This window comes from Sminthopsis crassicaudata, chromosome 2 (assembly GCF_048593235.1).
Source record: "Sminthopsis crassicaudata isolate SCR6 chromosome 2, ASM4859323v1, whole genome shotgun sequence".
In the NCBI taxonomy this organism is placed as follows: domain Eukaryota; kingdom Metazoa; phylum Chordata; class Mammalia; order Dasyuromorphia; family Dasyuridae; genus Sminthopsis; species Sminthopsis crassicaudata.
Genome location: NC_133618.1, coordinates 679,465,254 through 679,481,759, shown reverse-complemented (window position 1 = coordinate 679,481,759; position 16,506 = coordinate 679,465,254). Strand labels below are relative to the sequence as shown.

The 16,506-nt window shown below is 41.8% G+C and overlaps 1 pseudogene; it reads left to right on the top strand.

The window, feature by feature from the left end:
* The first annotated feature begins 5,860 nt into the window (after positions 1–5,860).
* On the top strand, positions 5,861–12,488 carry LOC141559101 (solute carrier family 2, facilitated glucose transporter member 5 pseudogene; annotated as a pseudogene).
* Positions 12,489–16,506: the final 4,018 nt, after the last annotated feature.

The following is a 16,506-nucleotide window of genomic DNA, read 5'->3' as shown; positions in this document are numbered from 1 at the left end:
CACTGAAAACTTTCAAAGGTTTTTACAATTGCATTTAATGCCTTGGATATCATCAAAAAGAGAAATATACCGGCTCATCCACGATAACATAGCAGAAGTTAAGTTGAGGACATTTTTTAAAGAAATTCAATAATCACTCAGAGATGAAAAAAAAAAAGCGAAGGGGGGTGGACATTGGAGAGAACCATCTCATCAAAGCTATAAAAGGAGGAAGATTTTGAAAATGGCAGGAACTTTCTATCCAGTTTTATGCATTTTAACAAGACCAAGAATTGGGGAAAAGAAAATGACATTTTTCAAAGCCCTGATCACTGGAATGGGTCTGGCAACAAAGGATTGCTGAACCTTTCATCTTACCAAAAACTAGGGGAAATGGGAAAATAGAAATTAGGTTCATAGCAACTTGTGGGGATGGAGAAAGAGACAGAAAAAGAAAGGAGGGAGAGTATTATTTTGACATTTTTAGGGCTCTGTAGAGTCAAAAAAGCAACTAAATGTGTTATCTAATTCAATTCTTAGAACACCCCACAAGATAAGCCTGGCAGTTTATATTAGTCTGATTCGATAAGTTACAGAATAACCAAATTTCTGCACTGGAAGGTCCTTCAGAGGCCACTACTCCAAACCTTATCCAAAAAGCCCATTCTTTTTAACCTACCCAACCAAAGGATCATCCAGTGTTCTGTTCATCCAGCCCTTCATACCCGGGTTTTCAAAGTTGAAGAATGCTGCGGTGTCTCCTCCACTCTCAATGTCCAAGCACTTTCCAAGTCCTAGAGAAAACAGGAAAAGAACTTCATGATTCTATCACTATGTATGATGGATCTTTAGAAAATAGAAATACAAAGCTTCAAAAAGAGTTGTTCCCATATTGCCTCAAAGGGGGGAGGGGAGAATAGAAGCTGCCCAAAAAATGAAAATGGAGACAAGGAAGCAAAGAAAAAAATGCTACATTATTTAAGGTTCTCAAGAAAAAAGCTAAGAAGGCAGAAGGGAGAAATAAGCTAATAGCAGGAATAGTAATTCAAGGTCCAGGAATCACATTAGGCAGAAAGCAACCAAGCAAGTGGCTAATGAGGAATGGTCTATTTTTGATTCCAAAAGGGTTTCATTTCTTGGATTTGGCATGTCTATTTCTTAAATTGAAAAATAGAAAGAAACAAGTCTTGAAGTTTCCAGCATCCTTTGAATATTTATCAACTACACTATAACCTATAGCACTGAAAATCTTGGCTAACAGGACCCTTGGCTCTGGCCAGCACAGCCTGGTTTAACACTCCTATGAGAGGCCTTCCCTGCATCCCCCTCACAACCCAGCTGTTAGCACTCTTTCCCACTCAAAATCATTTTTTATTAATTTGTATAAATTGTGCAGTGGTTCTTAGGTTTCGGCTGCCCCCCTCTACAGCAGAATGTAAGCTTTGAGAGGGCAGTTGGGATTGGTTACTTGTGTTAACCCAGATTGCCCAGTGTTGAGCATGCAATAGTTACTTAATAAACATTTTCAGGTTGATATGGATTATTTCCATGGAAATTTACATTTCCATTAGAATTGAGCCCATTCTAATCTTTAAAAACTAACCAATAAAAAATAAAAGCCACCATAAGATCCTGATCATAATAAGAAACATTTCTCAGTTTGTCACTAACATTGTGTCTGGACTCAGGACTTGCTCACTCTTTGGGCATCAATTTCCTGCTCAAAATCCAACCATGATTTATGAGCTGACAAGCTTTCAAAAGTCTCTTCATAAGGCAGCGTGAGTTTTGCAAGATCATGTAAGAGATGGTTTATGTTTCCTTCCAAGAATACAAAGGCTTAGAAGATCAATGAGTTTTCTGGTTCCAGTCTTCTCCTAATGTTCTCTCCTGCTGAGTCACTTTAGAGCCCCAACTTTCTGAGTCTGAACCCGTGGGGGCCAAGCTCTGATGCTTGCCGAAAAGGCTTCCAGCACGGTCCAGAGCTAGCAGTATTCTGGGAAACCACTTCCCTAACTGTAGGGAATCTCACCCCAAATTTGGCCCCAAAATGATGATTTTTTCCAGCCTGAGGAACTCTCCAAAATCATCCACTAATTCCTATAGAGTTGTGATACATGCTGGTAGAAGTCTTGGGAGGAAGCACAGAAGTCTATAGCATCTCATTAAATCTTACTTTCAAAATGAGTCTAAATTGTCTTAGATAACAACCAAAAGAAGAACAAGGTCCATTGATAAGAAATCCAATTGCAAGACAGCATTGCCCAGAGTGCAACAAAATGAATATTAGTTCTGGTCTTTATCTCTGAAAGCATTTTGGAAAATAAAGAGCTCATCAATGAATTTAGCAGAGACTGCCAAATTGGGGTGTACTGTAAAATACCAATAAAGATGAAAGGATAATAAAAAGGAAACAAGGAGGAGTTATTTCATTGCCCAGAAGGGAAAAGATACCATGGGAAAAATGAAAAGTAATAGCTCGGCTGGCATGCTCTAAAATAGATTCAAGGGAAACAATAAATTTGAAATGTGACAAAGAGGGAAGATGACGGATTAGAGAGGATGGTGTCATGGGGCTTGGTAGTCCAAGCAGCCCAAGAATCTCAAGCTTAAGAGCCAAGGGTACAAGGGGTTAAGGATGCTTTCTAACACAGGGCACTGGAGAAAATGCCTCTGACTACCCAGCTCAAGAAAACATGATCATCCTAAGCAATGTCTTCAAAAAGACTAAAAACAATGATTGTGATCCATCTTATTGACAGCTCTGTCTCTGGGATAAGTAACATGGCACAAAAGAACTTCATTTAAAAAGAGCTTTCATTGGACACCGAGTCAGGAGCGAGTCCCAGACCACAGGACAAAGAGAGGGTAATCTGAGCCTGTTTTTTGGTTCCTTTTTTTTTTTTTTTTTTCCATTTAGAATGACAGCATTGGTATCCTAGAAATTTTGCCTTTAGGACTTCTGAAAAAGGCAATCATGTCATCCATAAATTCCTGAAATTTTTACATTAGCTATTTACCCATTAAGCTTTTCATTAAGCATTATATTTACTTTGGCTTAAGTGTTATAGAGATATAAAGTCAGAGCATAAAGGAACCACGGAAACAAACTATCCCACCCCTTTTATTTTATAGATGAGGAAATTGAAGCCTAGGTAGATTGTGACCTGAACACATCACTTGTCTTCTCCCAGCCTCAGTTTCCACATCTGTAAAGTGGGAGAATGGTTTATGGTGAGAATCAAATAATGAGTGTAGACATATATTTCTAAGCTTTTATGTATAATTTACAAGTCAGCTTTTTTTATTACACACACACACACACACACATACACACACACACACACACACACACATATAATGTATTGGTACCAATATCTGGTGATGTAAATGAATGTTACTTGAATTGCCATAGGTTTGATTTCATAGACTTTTCCCTCACAAGACTTTTTTTTCAATTCTAAACTCAAGGTTCCTTTAATCATAAGGAACTGCCTTAAGGATGGAACATCAATTGAGGAATGGCCAAATACGTGGAATATTGTTATTCAGTTATTTGTCAGCCATATCTGAGACTTCATTTCCCCATTTGGGGTTTTCTTGGCAAAAATAATCATTTAACAGATAAGAAAACTAAGGCAAACAGGATTAAATGATTTGCTCAAGGTCACACAGTAAGTGTTGGGGGCTAGAATTGAACTAAAGATCTTTCTTCCTGGATCCAGGTCTGCCACTCTATCCATTGAGCCATGAGTTATTACAGTGCCTCAGAGGTGACAAATGTAAGAAACACAGAGGATGAAAAGACATGAAGAAAATATGAGCTAATGGTCCCTTCAGTCTTTAGGAATCAAAAAAACTGGCAACACTGCTTGTAATGCATCTTATTATCTGCCTTGTATTTACGGTGAAGGAATATGATTAAGGAGAAGGGAACACAGGAACTGATGCAAATTAAAGTTAGGAGAACAGAGATAATAATGACAAACTAATAACTACAACAATGGAAGTAAAAGGAAGCACCAAAAAGGCAAAGGAGAAGTGCCTATTTCTGATTATCAAGCTTGCCCCAGAAAAGATTTGAGAGAATGTAGGGCAGAAGGGGATCTGCTTCTCTCCTGCATTGTAGAGGTGGGTAATGATGGGCATAAGTGCATGTGTCAGCTGGTTTTGCTGAAGCACATTTATTTTCTCACTTTCTCTTTTTAATCTTTGTTACAAAGGCTCTCTTATTGGGATGAATGAGAAAAAATACCCATAGAAATTCATATTATATGAAAACAAAGGGTATTAATAAAAGACAAAATGTTTAAATGGTAAAAGCCAAATTAATAAGGCAAAGTTCCCACAAGAAATATGTTCTCATTTTCAAGGGTACTAGATATGTCTCTCGAGTTCAGAAGCAACATGATAGATATAGGAGGAAATTTCTGAATAGTCTATGTGCAAGACACCTAAGACAATGGAACTAATAAGCACTTGTTGAATACCTTCTATTTTCTAGGCCCTGTGCTAAGCACTTTACAAATATTATTTTATTTGGTTCTCACACTAATCCTGGGAGGTAGGTATGGGTAATTTCTGCATTTTGCAGTTGAGGAAATGAAGCAGGCAGGTTAGTTAGGTTAGAAACTTAAGACATATTTTTATTATGTACCAGACACTGTAATAAGCACTGGGGACATAATTAAAATTTTAAAATCAGCTTTCAATAAAAAGGGGAGACAATACACAAAAGGAAGCAGAAAAGGTGCGGAAAACAAGTCACTATGAGATACCTAGAACACAGACATCTTGTTTCGTGAAATAGAAACCAGTCAGAGCAGCAGGTACAAGGCGAAATGAACTGAGAGGCCAGGTGCTGCCTTTGAGAAAGGAAGGCATTAGGAAAAGTTTGAGTGCTCCACCCTACAGCCCTCCAATTACTGGGGAAAGAAGGTCCGAGTGAACATCTTCCTGATGAGATTAATAGTAATGAACTTAACCTGGAAAGGGTAATTTGTTCCTCAGAGCAGAAGGAAAAAATTAGGGGAGTATATGTCTTAAATTAAGTGATTTGCCCAGGCTCAGCTAATTGGTGAGTGTGTAAGGACAGCTTTGAACTCATGTTCCTGACTGCAGGCCCACAACACTCTCCATTATACCTCTAGAAATAAGCATCTATTGAGTACCTACTAGGCCAAGAATGACGTTCTACCCATTAAGCAACCTACTGAGAGATGATGGTTAAATTCATGAGTGGCTGACAGTGGTGAAAAAGGGAAAAGAGAAACAAGGAGAGAACCAAAGACAGAAAATTAAGAAGTATCTATTTGAAGTGGTGAGGAAATGCCAGGAGCCAGGAAAAGAGGAAGGGAACCATAATTGGATAAGAGGGAGAAAGTACAGAAGGACAAGGTGTCTCTGGACTGGAGTTAGTGTGTTGAAAGTGAAATCCCACCATTTCTTTAGGGAAGGACATGAATGGTAAATACCAAGGACAGCCAGACAAATCAGCATCAAAGGAGTGAATTCCATATCCATGGGCTCCCAGAAACAAAGGATTATTGTGTATATTGCCATTGCCAAATTCTGAAAAGAACATTTAAAATTTTGTGCCCCCCCCAAAAAAGCCAAATACTAATTAAATTAATTAATGCTTCCTTGTCATGCTAGGGGTATAGCTAACATAAAATGCTAAAAAAAAATAAGTAAATAAATAATAATAATAATAATACCTAGCTCCCAGAGTTATGAGAATCAAAGGAGATAATATTTGAAAAGCATTTTGTATACCCTACAGCATACGCGAATGCTAACTATTATTACTATTACTGTTGTAATGTGGCGTATTCCAGAATGTCCATTCCGTTACATATGGAGAGAAAGGAATGTTTAAGGAGATTGTCTGGATTTCCACGGAAACTCCTTGGCAATACTGTTTTTCTATACTCACCTGTGGGCCCGCTCTTAAGTGACACTGTGGCTCTCCAGTGACAAATAACACATTCACATCCATCAAGGTAAGGAGTTGAGAGCTGCTTGTTATGGGGGAAAGTATTTCACTTCAGTCCAGAGAGTTTTTCCCCCAATTGCTTGACTCCCTAAATCAAGCATAAGACTATACATGGGAACTGAAGGAAACAAGATGGGCTAGGCAGTTTCTTGGTCTGAATGTGAATAGTTTCCCTGCAGATGAAGAATTGAAATTGGTAGAGACATAGAAGAAATGAAGAGACAGAAGCAGAACTGGTCACACAAATAGATGGAAAGTTCTTTGCCGAGCAGGGTAAACCACTTCTCAAAACCCGTGTCAAGATCAATTGAGAGCCGGGAGAAAAGCGGCTTTAGATTCATTTTGATAGGAGGAAATTCAGGAAGAATTTGTGGGATGTAGTAAAATGTGTTCCACGCAGGCACAAAACTGACTTGATATAAAAGCTGGGGAATCCATTGTTACAGCAAAGATGTAAAAGTAAATCTCTGTATGGAGAACTTGAAAATTTCTCAAAGCCATCCATGGCTTTCAAAACAAGTCAGGAAATACAAAACCGGCATTTCAAAAGCCAGGGTTCATTGAGGTGCCCCAAGACATGGAGCTTTGGGTCTGGTTGATCTGGAAACATTTATGACATCAACAGGTCAAGAGGAAGGTCCTGGCAAACCAGTGTCAGCAAACTTTGAGCTTGTCCTCTATAGCCCTGGGTTTAAATACTTACTCCAAGATCCACTGACCATGAGGCCTTACTCAAGTAAATTAAGCTCTTTCAAACTCAGTGTTCTCAGCTGTGAAATGGGCATCAATGTATTTACTGAGCTAGATGTCGAGGCTGGGGTCATCACTGCCCCATGCAATTAGAAAAATCCACATTTTTTGAGGGCTAAACACAAATTCTCCTGACAACACAGGTAATGATGAATGGTCCTCCAGTCTTCTTGGAAGATTTCTTTCCTCTCCATCCCTTTCTCAACCCTGGATGTCACAGAAAAGACTTCATCCTGGAAATTCACTTCATCCCTGGATGAAGCTCCAAGTACCCTCCACTTCTTACAGCCTCTTCCTCCTCAAAGAACCTCTATTTTAAGATGTTCAAGGCAGCCAGATATTTAAGTGCAATCCTGATTTTGGGACTTTATGCCTCTTCCTGCCCCCATCGTCTCCCTGCCATCTCTGCTTCTTCTCCCTTTTATATGTTGTGTCCACCATTAGATTTAATCTCCTTAAAACAAAAGACTTATTTTCTTTTCAACTTGCACTTGCATTTCCAATGATTAGCACAGTAATTTGAATACCTCCTTAAAGGAAAACTGGCCATTTCTCTAAGCAACCCATTACACTTTGGGATGATTTTCATTAAACATAAAGACCATAAAGTCAACTTGTTCATTATTTACATAGCAGATACAAGTCATCTCCCTTCATACTTTCCATTTGTGCCTCTGGAATAACAAAGATAGAGCCCACTGGACCTCCAGTATAGCCAATTTCTTCATCTACCCTAATTTTCTCTGTCTGGAAATTACTCATCTTGGAGTGGGACTCTCAGAGAAAGAGAGCCCTCATTACTTCATGATTTCTCAAATTTTTATGATAAATTACTTGGGAACCAAGCCAGGGCCTGTGTACATGGGAAGACTGAGGAAGCACTTTGTAAACATCACAGCAAAAGCAAGCAAAGTCTCTGTGAGATGAGGAGGACTCATCCCCTGCAGCTACACCCAGGGCTCCCGCTAGCCCAAAAGGCCTGTGCTCCAAATTCACTTGCCAGGCCTGCCTCTTATTCTGACACTGCTGATATTGATTATCTGCACAACCTAAACATCTGCTTAATTTGATCGGGCTTCTGTCTCTGTCCCGGTAATTGCTTGACCTGCTTCTGGGGGGGACGTGCTTGAATACTCTAATCAGAGCTGAGAGCTTAGTGGAGGCAGGAGTCTGTGACGCCATTAGCCTGGGAGAAGCACATTTGGAGCGGAGGCTTCCCAGTAAACTGGCTGCTTCTAAATTATATTACACCCTAAAGTCCCTTTAGCTTGCATCAGCCTCATGCTCTTTTTTTAAATTTTCTGCCACCACCTATTCTTCCAGCGTGCTCAATGGTATAGCCTTCACTCCCCTTTCCTGAGCTTTCCTCACCAACATGAAATAATTTCATCAGACCATTGAAATAGCCGTTTCTCATCCACATTAACACCTTAATGAATAGCATAAGGCTCCAGTGCTGGGAGGATGGCTCGGCTAGGTGGGCTGGGAGCTCTGTAAAATCAGGATGTTGGCTTGCAGAGCTCATGCTCGGAAATGAAAATGAACTTGACAAAGAGGCATTAGCCCTAGTTAATGATAGAAGGACCTGAATAAAAAGTCACGTGGTCAAATATTAGACATGAGACAACAGAGCAGTCACATCGTTCAGTGCGGTATCATAAACATGCTTCACACTGACTTGTCCAAGAAGCAAACGCCAAAAGGAATAATGCTTAATAATGCAAGAGCCAACCAACTTGTCAGGGCCTGGGCTTAACCCTGCCTATTCCACAAACTGACTCCAGGAGCCTGGCAAGAGAAAAATCCTTCAGGACTTTGGAGAGCTCTCCAGTAGAATAAAATGGAAGGTCATATATGCTTGATAGAATGAATGTAACGGGAAACTGAGGACTTCTCAGAATAATCACTTGATAATTCCAGACCCCAATTACAAAGGTCTGTTAATCATGAATGCCCTGGGAAGGAGAACAAAAGACTTGCTTTTCTAGCAGAAATATCTGAGGTGATCTTTTGGACCTTTACTTAGCTACTTAGAGAAGAATCTATTAAATGGCCTGGAGATATTCTGAAATTTTTATAAATTGGCTAATCTCTATTTTGTCTGAGGGAAACTAAGTCTCCTTGGTTATTCTAGCTTAATGGATTACTTACCCCTAAACAAATCTCCTTACTGTGAGGGATTATGTGACTTCTCATAAAATTATTAACAAAGGTAAATTGAACCTATGACCTGAATTTAGTTTATGAACATCTGATGGGTTTGGAAAATAAAATTCTTTGTACAAAGTTTATAATAGAATGCTCATACCAGCTCAAGTAAATAGTTGTAAACCTTGAGAAACTGACCACTATAAACCCATAAGCTTAGAAAAACACACCTGTAAACAGTAAAATTGACCTTCATAAAGTTTGGGTCAACCATATGGACCTGATTGAAATTTAACACACCCCTGCGACTTCCATGAACGAGAAAATTAACTGTTGAAGGGGGGTTGTCATGGATTCTTGTGGTTTGTGACTATATAATCGCCTCTGACTTCTGTCGGGGTTGACCTCCCTTTTTACTGGAGACCCCGGTGAGTGGACGTCCTTTTCCATGAGATCTAATTAAATTTCTATTCTTCACTTTGATTTCTCTGAGTGTTTTTGAATTGGATTTGCCGTACCACACGAGAGAATTTCCTTGTCCACAGTTCTCAACACCAGTGAAATCACATGTCTTCTCCAAAAAGAAAATCAGCTAGTCCTTTTAACTCAACACCTAAAAAAAAGTGTTAAGTATCTGTGGGATGTGATGCACTGTGCCAGACAGGAATTAATTGGTTATCTGAAGATGAGTGGCCCTCGCAGGATGGACAATCTGCCAAGAACTTCCCATAGATACACAGTTAAGGAAGGAAAAAAAGATTTCTGGGTAGAAAAAGCCCATGCTACTGATAGATATAATGGATGAGAATTAGAAACGCTAAGACTTCTATGAGGCAGAGGTGAAGGAGACAGTTCCAAGCATAGGGACCTATGTTCAGCCTGTTCAGTGTCACAGATGAGGAAGATGGAATGTCAAGGAACAGAAAATTGGGCAGCGGATGTGGAGTGTGGGGTAGGAAAGGGGAACTTCTATGAAATAAGTCACTTTTTTTTTTCCTTTTTCTGAGGCTGGGGTTAAGTGACTTGCCCAGGGTCACACAGCCAGGAAGTGTGAAGTGTCTGAGACCAGATTTGAACTCGGGTCCTCCTGAATTCAGGGCTGGTGCTCTATCCACTGCGCCCCCTAGCTATCCCCTATGATATAAGTCTCAAAGAGACAGGTTGGTACTATTCATCAATTAGGAAATGGATATGAAAATTCTGGTATATGAAGGTAATAGAATTTGATTTTTTTCAACTAACAAGCATTTATTTGCTTCTCCCCTCCCATCTCCCCAAGGGAAAAAAAAAAAAATTGTTAAAAAAAATGCAAAGTCGGGGGCAGCTAGGTGGCGCAGTGGAGAGAGCACCAGCCTTGAATTCAGGAAGATCTGAGTTCAAATCTGGTCTTAGACACTTAACACTTCCTAGCTGTGTGACCCTGGGCAAGTCACTTAACTCCAGCCTCAGAAAGAAAAAAAAAATGCAAAGTCAAGCAAAACAAATTTCCATACTGGCCATGTCAAAAATGTGTTTCTTGTTTTTTTTGTTTGTTTGTTTGTTTGTTTTTTTTAGTTATGTGATATTCTGGAAGAACGATGGAAAATTCTGAACCAGCCAAGACAGAAGGGAGGCTCACACTCATCTTGGGGCTAGCCACATTGGTTGCTGCCTTTGGATCATCTTTCCAGTATGGGTACAATGTTGCTGTTATCAACTCTCCCTCAGAGATCATGCAAGACTTTTACAACCAAACTTACTATGAAAGGACTTCGGAATATATGGGCAGTACAGTCTTGACTCTGCTGTGGTCTATCTCGGTGTCCATGTTTCCTCTAGGAGGCTTACTTGGGTCACTCATGGTTGCCCCGATGGTGAATAAATGTGGTAGGAAGGGAACTTTGCTGATCAACAACATATTTTCTATCGTCCCTGCCATTTTGATGGGATGCAGCAAAGAGGCCCGGTCCTATGAGTTGATCATCTTTTCCCGAATTGTAGTGGGAATATGTGCAGGTCTGTCCTCCAATGTGGTCCCCATGTACTTGGGAGAGTTGGCCCCCAAAAACCTGAGAGGGGCCATTGGTGTGGTCCCGCAGCTATTCATTACCATTGGAATCCTCGTAGCCCAGATCTTTGGTCTTCGGAGCATCCTCGCCAATGAAGAAGGATGGCCGATTCTTCTCGGGTTGACTGGGATCCCCGCAGCTCTGCAGCTGCTCTTGCTGCCCTTCTTCCCAGAGAGTCCCCGGTACACCTTGATTCAGAAAGGAGATGAAGAAGGAGCCCAAAAAGCTTTAAAGAAACTGAGAGACTCTGATAATGTTGAGGCTGAGGTGGAGGAGATCCATATGGAGCATGAGATGGAGAAGGCCGCAGGCAGAGTATCCGTGCTGAAACTCTTTACCACAAAGCCACTCAGATGGCAGCTCATTTCCATTATCATCCTAATGGCGGGACAGCAACTCTCCGGAGTCAATGCGGTCTACTACTATGCGGACCAGATCTACAGGGAAGCGGGAGTGGCTGAAAATGATGTTCAGTATGTCACAGTGGGGACAGGTGCAATCAACGTGGTGATAACCATCTTAGCTGTGTTCATTGTGGAGCTCCTAGGGAGGAAGTTGCTCATCCTGATTGGCTTCAGTGTCTGCTGCCTGGCGTGCATCGTGTTAACAACGGCCCTCTCACTTCAGAACACTGTGACTGGTATGCCTTACGTCAGCATTGCGTGTGTGTTCACCTATGTCGTGGGTCATGCTATTGGGCCTAGTCCCATTCCTTCATTGATCATCACTGAAATCTTCCTGCAGTCCTCCCGGCCAGCTGCATTCATGGTCGGAGGCACTGTCCATTGGTTCTCCAACTTCGTCGTGGGACTGACCTTTCCATTCATTCAGGAGGGTCTCGGGGCCTACAGCTTCATCATCTTTGCTGTGATATGTCTCCTTACCACAATTTATACGTACTGCATCATCCCAGAGACCAAGGCTAAGACGTTTATGGAAATCAACCAGATTTTTGCCAAGATTAATAAGGTGCCAGAAGTTCAGTCAGAGAAATAGGAACTCAAGGATTTGAAGTCTTCTGTTCTTCTGGAGGAATGCCTGACTTACACCTTTCACTTTTCCAGCTCAGAATTGGGCCTATCTAGAAACAGGAATGGGTACTAAACAGCCTGTGGCCCTACACTCCAGACTCCTGGGAAACGGAATATCCATTGAACTCTTGGGTGGAGACTCTGAAAGAATCTTTCTCTGGGTCAGCTAGTCTAAGCCAGGACCCATAACTGTTGTCTGTCTTGAGCAGCAGCTTCTTTGTGACGTATCATATGAACTTTTGTGTTGAAAACAATCACTCATATCGAGTCTGGGGACCTTCGGGGATGTGTGGGCAACCCTGGTCACATGGATTTCTTCCTTCCTAGCACTATTCTGCCTTGGAGATTTTATTCTTAGGAAAATGTCATGTTAGAAACACAGTCACCTCAAGACAAAGAGACAGTTATGGATGGTCCCACTAAGTAGGAGCATGGAGAAAGCTTCAAGAAGAACTCATTCTAAACTTAATCCTAAGTGTTATTTGTTAACGATTGTTTCTATATCTTCATTAAAGTAGATTTGATAATTTAAAAAAAGTTGTGTGATATTATGGCATTAGAAATGGTAAATTCAAAGGAGCCTCAAAAGTGTTTTCTGAACTGAAGACTTTTGACTTTTCTGTAGCTACTGGTCTCCCTCTTCTTCCCCATGCATGACACTGGCTGTCCCCCGTGCCTGGAATGCTCTCTCTCTTTATAGCTTCCAGCTGACTTCTCCGGCTCATGACGCATCTCAGCAGAGATCCCATTTCTTACCAGTCATTCGTCAGTGCCCGCTCTATGTCGGCCCCTGCTTAGCGCCTTGCCTCTGAGATTTACCCCATACAGAGTTTGGATTATATCCATCAGGGTGTTCATGTTGTCTCCCCTATTATACCATAAGCTTTGGGGGGAAAGAAATGTTGTTTTTGGCTTCCTTTGTATACCCCGGACTTAGGACAGGATGCACAGTAAGAGCTTAATGAATTCTTGACTAACTGATAGAGAGTGATGAGAACCAGGAGAACAACTTACACAGAAAGTGCCTGGCTATAGAAGTGATGGCGCAGTGGATAGAGCACCAGCCTTGAATTCAGGAGGACCCGAGTTCAAATCTGATCTGACACTTAACATTTCCCAGCTGTGTGACCCTGGGCAAGTCACTTAACCCCAGTTTCAGGAAAAAAAAATGAAAGATGTGGGTCCAGGACACTGACAACTTCAGGAGCTCGCTTGTGGCCAGAAGGAGCAGCTGTGTAGTTGACACCAGCCTGGGAGTCTTGCAGAGAATTCTTTAGTAGAATTCTCTTTATGAGGACTCGATGTGGAGGGAGAAAAGGTCTCTGAGAAGCAAAAAGCTGTAATCTACACCTTTGCCACAGACATGATTTAGTCCTGCTGCAGTTTATGTGGGAGTTTACTCTCTCCAAGAACCTTGTGTGTTCCAGGGGAAAGTGTGCTCCTGCTTCAGTAAAACTGCTTTATAACAACTGTTCTTATGATATGTACTTAATTGTAAATATATCTCATAAAAGTTAATTAAGTCTGGCTAATAATAAAAGCACACTGGGGGCAGCTAGATGGCACGATGGATAGAGCACTGACCCCAAAATCAGGAGAACCCGAGTCCTAATCTGGCCTCAGACACTTAACACTTCCTGGCTGTGTTACCCTGGGCAAGTCATTTATCCCCAATCGCCTCAGCAAATTTATCAATATCAAAATCAATACAGATATGAAGCACACTGGTGGGAGGTCCATTAGCAACTCTATTAGAAGCCCCAATCTTCAGAATTACTCCTAGAATCCTGAGGGGGAAAGCAAGCAGCTAGACTATGGGAATTTGGCCTGGTGAGAACGAATGAGTCGGTTGTAAAATGTGTTGCTGAAAGGAAGTTTCTAAAAGTAGAAGAAAGATGCTTATTACTCAGGAGGAGGGCACCTTTCCTGAGCCCCCCCATGCCAGGGTAAACTTCTGGGGTCCCTTTCCAGGAGTGTGCAGCAGCGGGGACAGTGTCTGAGCTCTCCCCAAGCTCCCAGGTATCCCCAGAGCTTGGGAAAGGACAGGGTGCTTCCTTCGCACGCACATAATATCTGAGCTATGACATTATGAAACATGCCCCCCCCCGCTACCTCTGGGGGAGTCTTGCCCAAGATGCACAAGGCAAGAGGCTTTATAAATCCCTGCCATGGCTGCAGGGAGAAAAGCAAATCTTAAGTTTCTGATAAGCCAGAGAGAAATTTAGTTCTCTGCCAATTTTCCAGGCTTTCAAGAAGCAAATGAAATGAGAGCACCAGCCTTGAATTCAGGAGGACCCGAGTTTAAATCTGGTCTCAGACACTTAACACTTCCTAGCTGTGTGACCCTGGGCAAGTCACTTAACCCCAGCCTCAGGAAAAAAAAAAAGCAAATGAAATGAGAAGAAATGAATCAAGGGGTCCCCTCCATACAGTTGTATATTACACCTGACTTGTCCTGTTCCAAATACACCAACAAAGATCACTGATTCAGCTTGCCTAGTGGGATTTTCAGATGAGGAAACTGAGGCTCATGGTGAAGAAGAGATTTGATTGTCATCACACAAGTAACAGGTGGCAAAGTACCTCTATGGTGCCCAACGAATGATTTTCCACTGGGCACACTCCCAGGAAGAGCAGCGGCCCCACAGAGCCATAGTATGGCCCTTCCCTATGAAATTATCACAATGGCTAGCTTGTATGTGATGGAGTGCTGGGAGTCAGGAAGACTCATCATCCCCCTGAGTTCAAATCCAGCCTTAAACCCAGCTGTCTGACCCTAGATCCCGGCAGCGTGCCCCAGGGGAAAATCACTAGTTTGGACATCAGAGGGCTGCTTTGCTGCCTGTTACTTGGGTGATGGAAATCAGGTACCTTTTTCTTCCTCATCTGTAAAATGGTCTGGAGAAGGACATGGCGAAGTGCTCCATTGTCCCATCTGGGACAGGGATCAACAACAGCTGTACAGAAAGTCTGTATGACGTTCTCTCTGTTGACTGTGACCTCCTGGAAGGGACTGGACCATCTTCTGCTTTTACTGGTCTCTCGAACAGTTAGCATGAGGCCAGTAAGCACTTAATAAATGCTCACTGACTCACCAACTAAATCTAAAGTCTCAGGCCTGCCTCAGTTTGCACGAAGGCTAGAGGGGAATGCTTGCTCCCAGAGAGCCCCAAGATGCCTCTGACCCCTCCTGTATCTGGGCCTTCTCTGCCTCAGCCTCTGAAGGAGCAAACACAAGTGGAGCCTCCCCAGCAGACTTTCTGGAGGCTTGTGGGGAGGCCCTGGGCCTCCGAGGGCAGGCCCAGCAGCCCCCCAGCCCCCACGAGGAGCTGGCATTTGGTAGTGCAGCAGGCAGGGAAGAGCAGCCTTAGCAGAGCAGGATGATGGGCCCCCGAGGCAGCTCATTACCCAGAAATGTACCAGGGCAGCATTTCAGGATGCTCTATCTGTGATCTTTAATTAAATCACTCCCTTTGCCTCAACAATAACAATTGCATTTTTCAAAATAATAAAATTAGCTTTATTATTCTCTCATTTGGAGAAACTAGAATCTGGCAGCAGCGACCGGAAAGAGTCTTTTTCAGCTTAAAATATATATTTCTTCGTCTGCAAACATCTATTTGGGTAATGAGATACAGTGGCTACTGTGATTGCCTTGGATCCCGCAGGTCCCCAGTTCAAATCCCATGTGATACTCACTACTTTGGTGAACGAGGATGGATAACCTTGGCAGGATCTACAGCACAGGGTCACTGAACACCTCCAAAATCATGGGCAGAAAGTGCTACAGAAATGGAAGTTATCCACATATTTCAATGTATTTAACTTGTTTGGACTACCTGCCAGCTAGGGGAGTGGCTGGGGGGAAGAAGGGGAAACTTGAAACAAAAGATTATGCAAGGGTCAATGTTGGGAAAATTACCCATGCATAGGCTTTGTAAATAAAAAGCTTTAATTAAAATAAGTGAATGAAGAAAGAAAGAAAGAAAGAAAGAAAGAAAGTAGAAAGAAAGAAAGAAAGAAAGAAAGAAAGAAAGAAAGAAAGAAAGAAAGAAAGAAAGAAAGAAAGAAAGAAAGAAAGAAAGAAAGAAAGAAAGAAAGAAAGAAAGAAAGAAAGAAAGAAAGAAAGAAAGAAAGAAAGAAAGAAAGAAAGAAAGAAAGAAAGAAAGAAAGAAAGAAAGAAAGAAAAAGAAAGAAAGAAAGAAAAGTAATTGATCATCCTTTAAAAATTATTGGGAAAGAGCAGGTGCTTTTAGCATTCTTTGTTACTGTGTTGAAACATTCCATCATTTCTTCATTCTACAAACACTTATTAGCAGCCACTGTGTACCAGGCCTAGATCGGGAGGAGCTTTATCATTGATGGCAGCAGGACAATGGACAGATCTCTCCCCCTGCCCCCGCCTTCCCTGGCATTTGGGATCAATAGCTCCCTTCACTGCTGTTGACTTAGGCTTCATTAGCCTAATCAGATTTCATTAATTACTGGATTTCCTATCTACTCAACTGATCTCCCCGCTCTGCTGGCCTCTTCTTATTTGTCAGGATTGATCCAT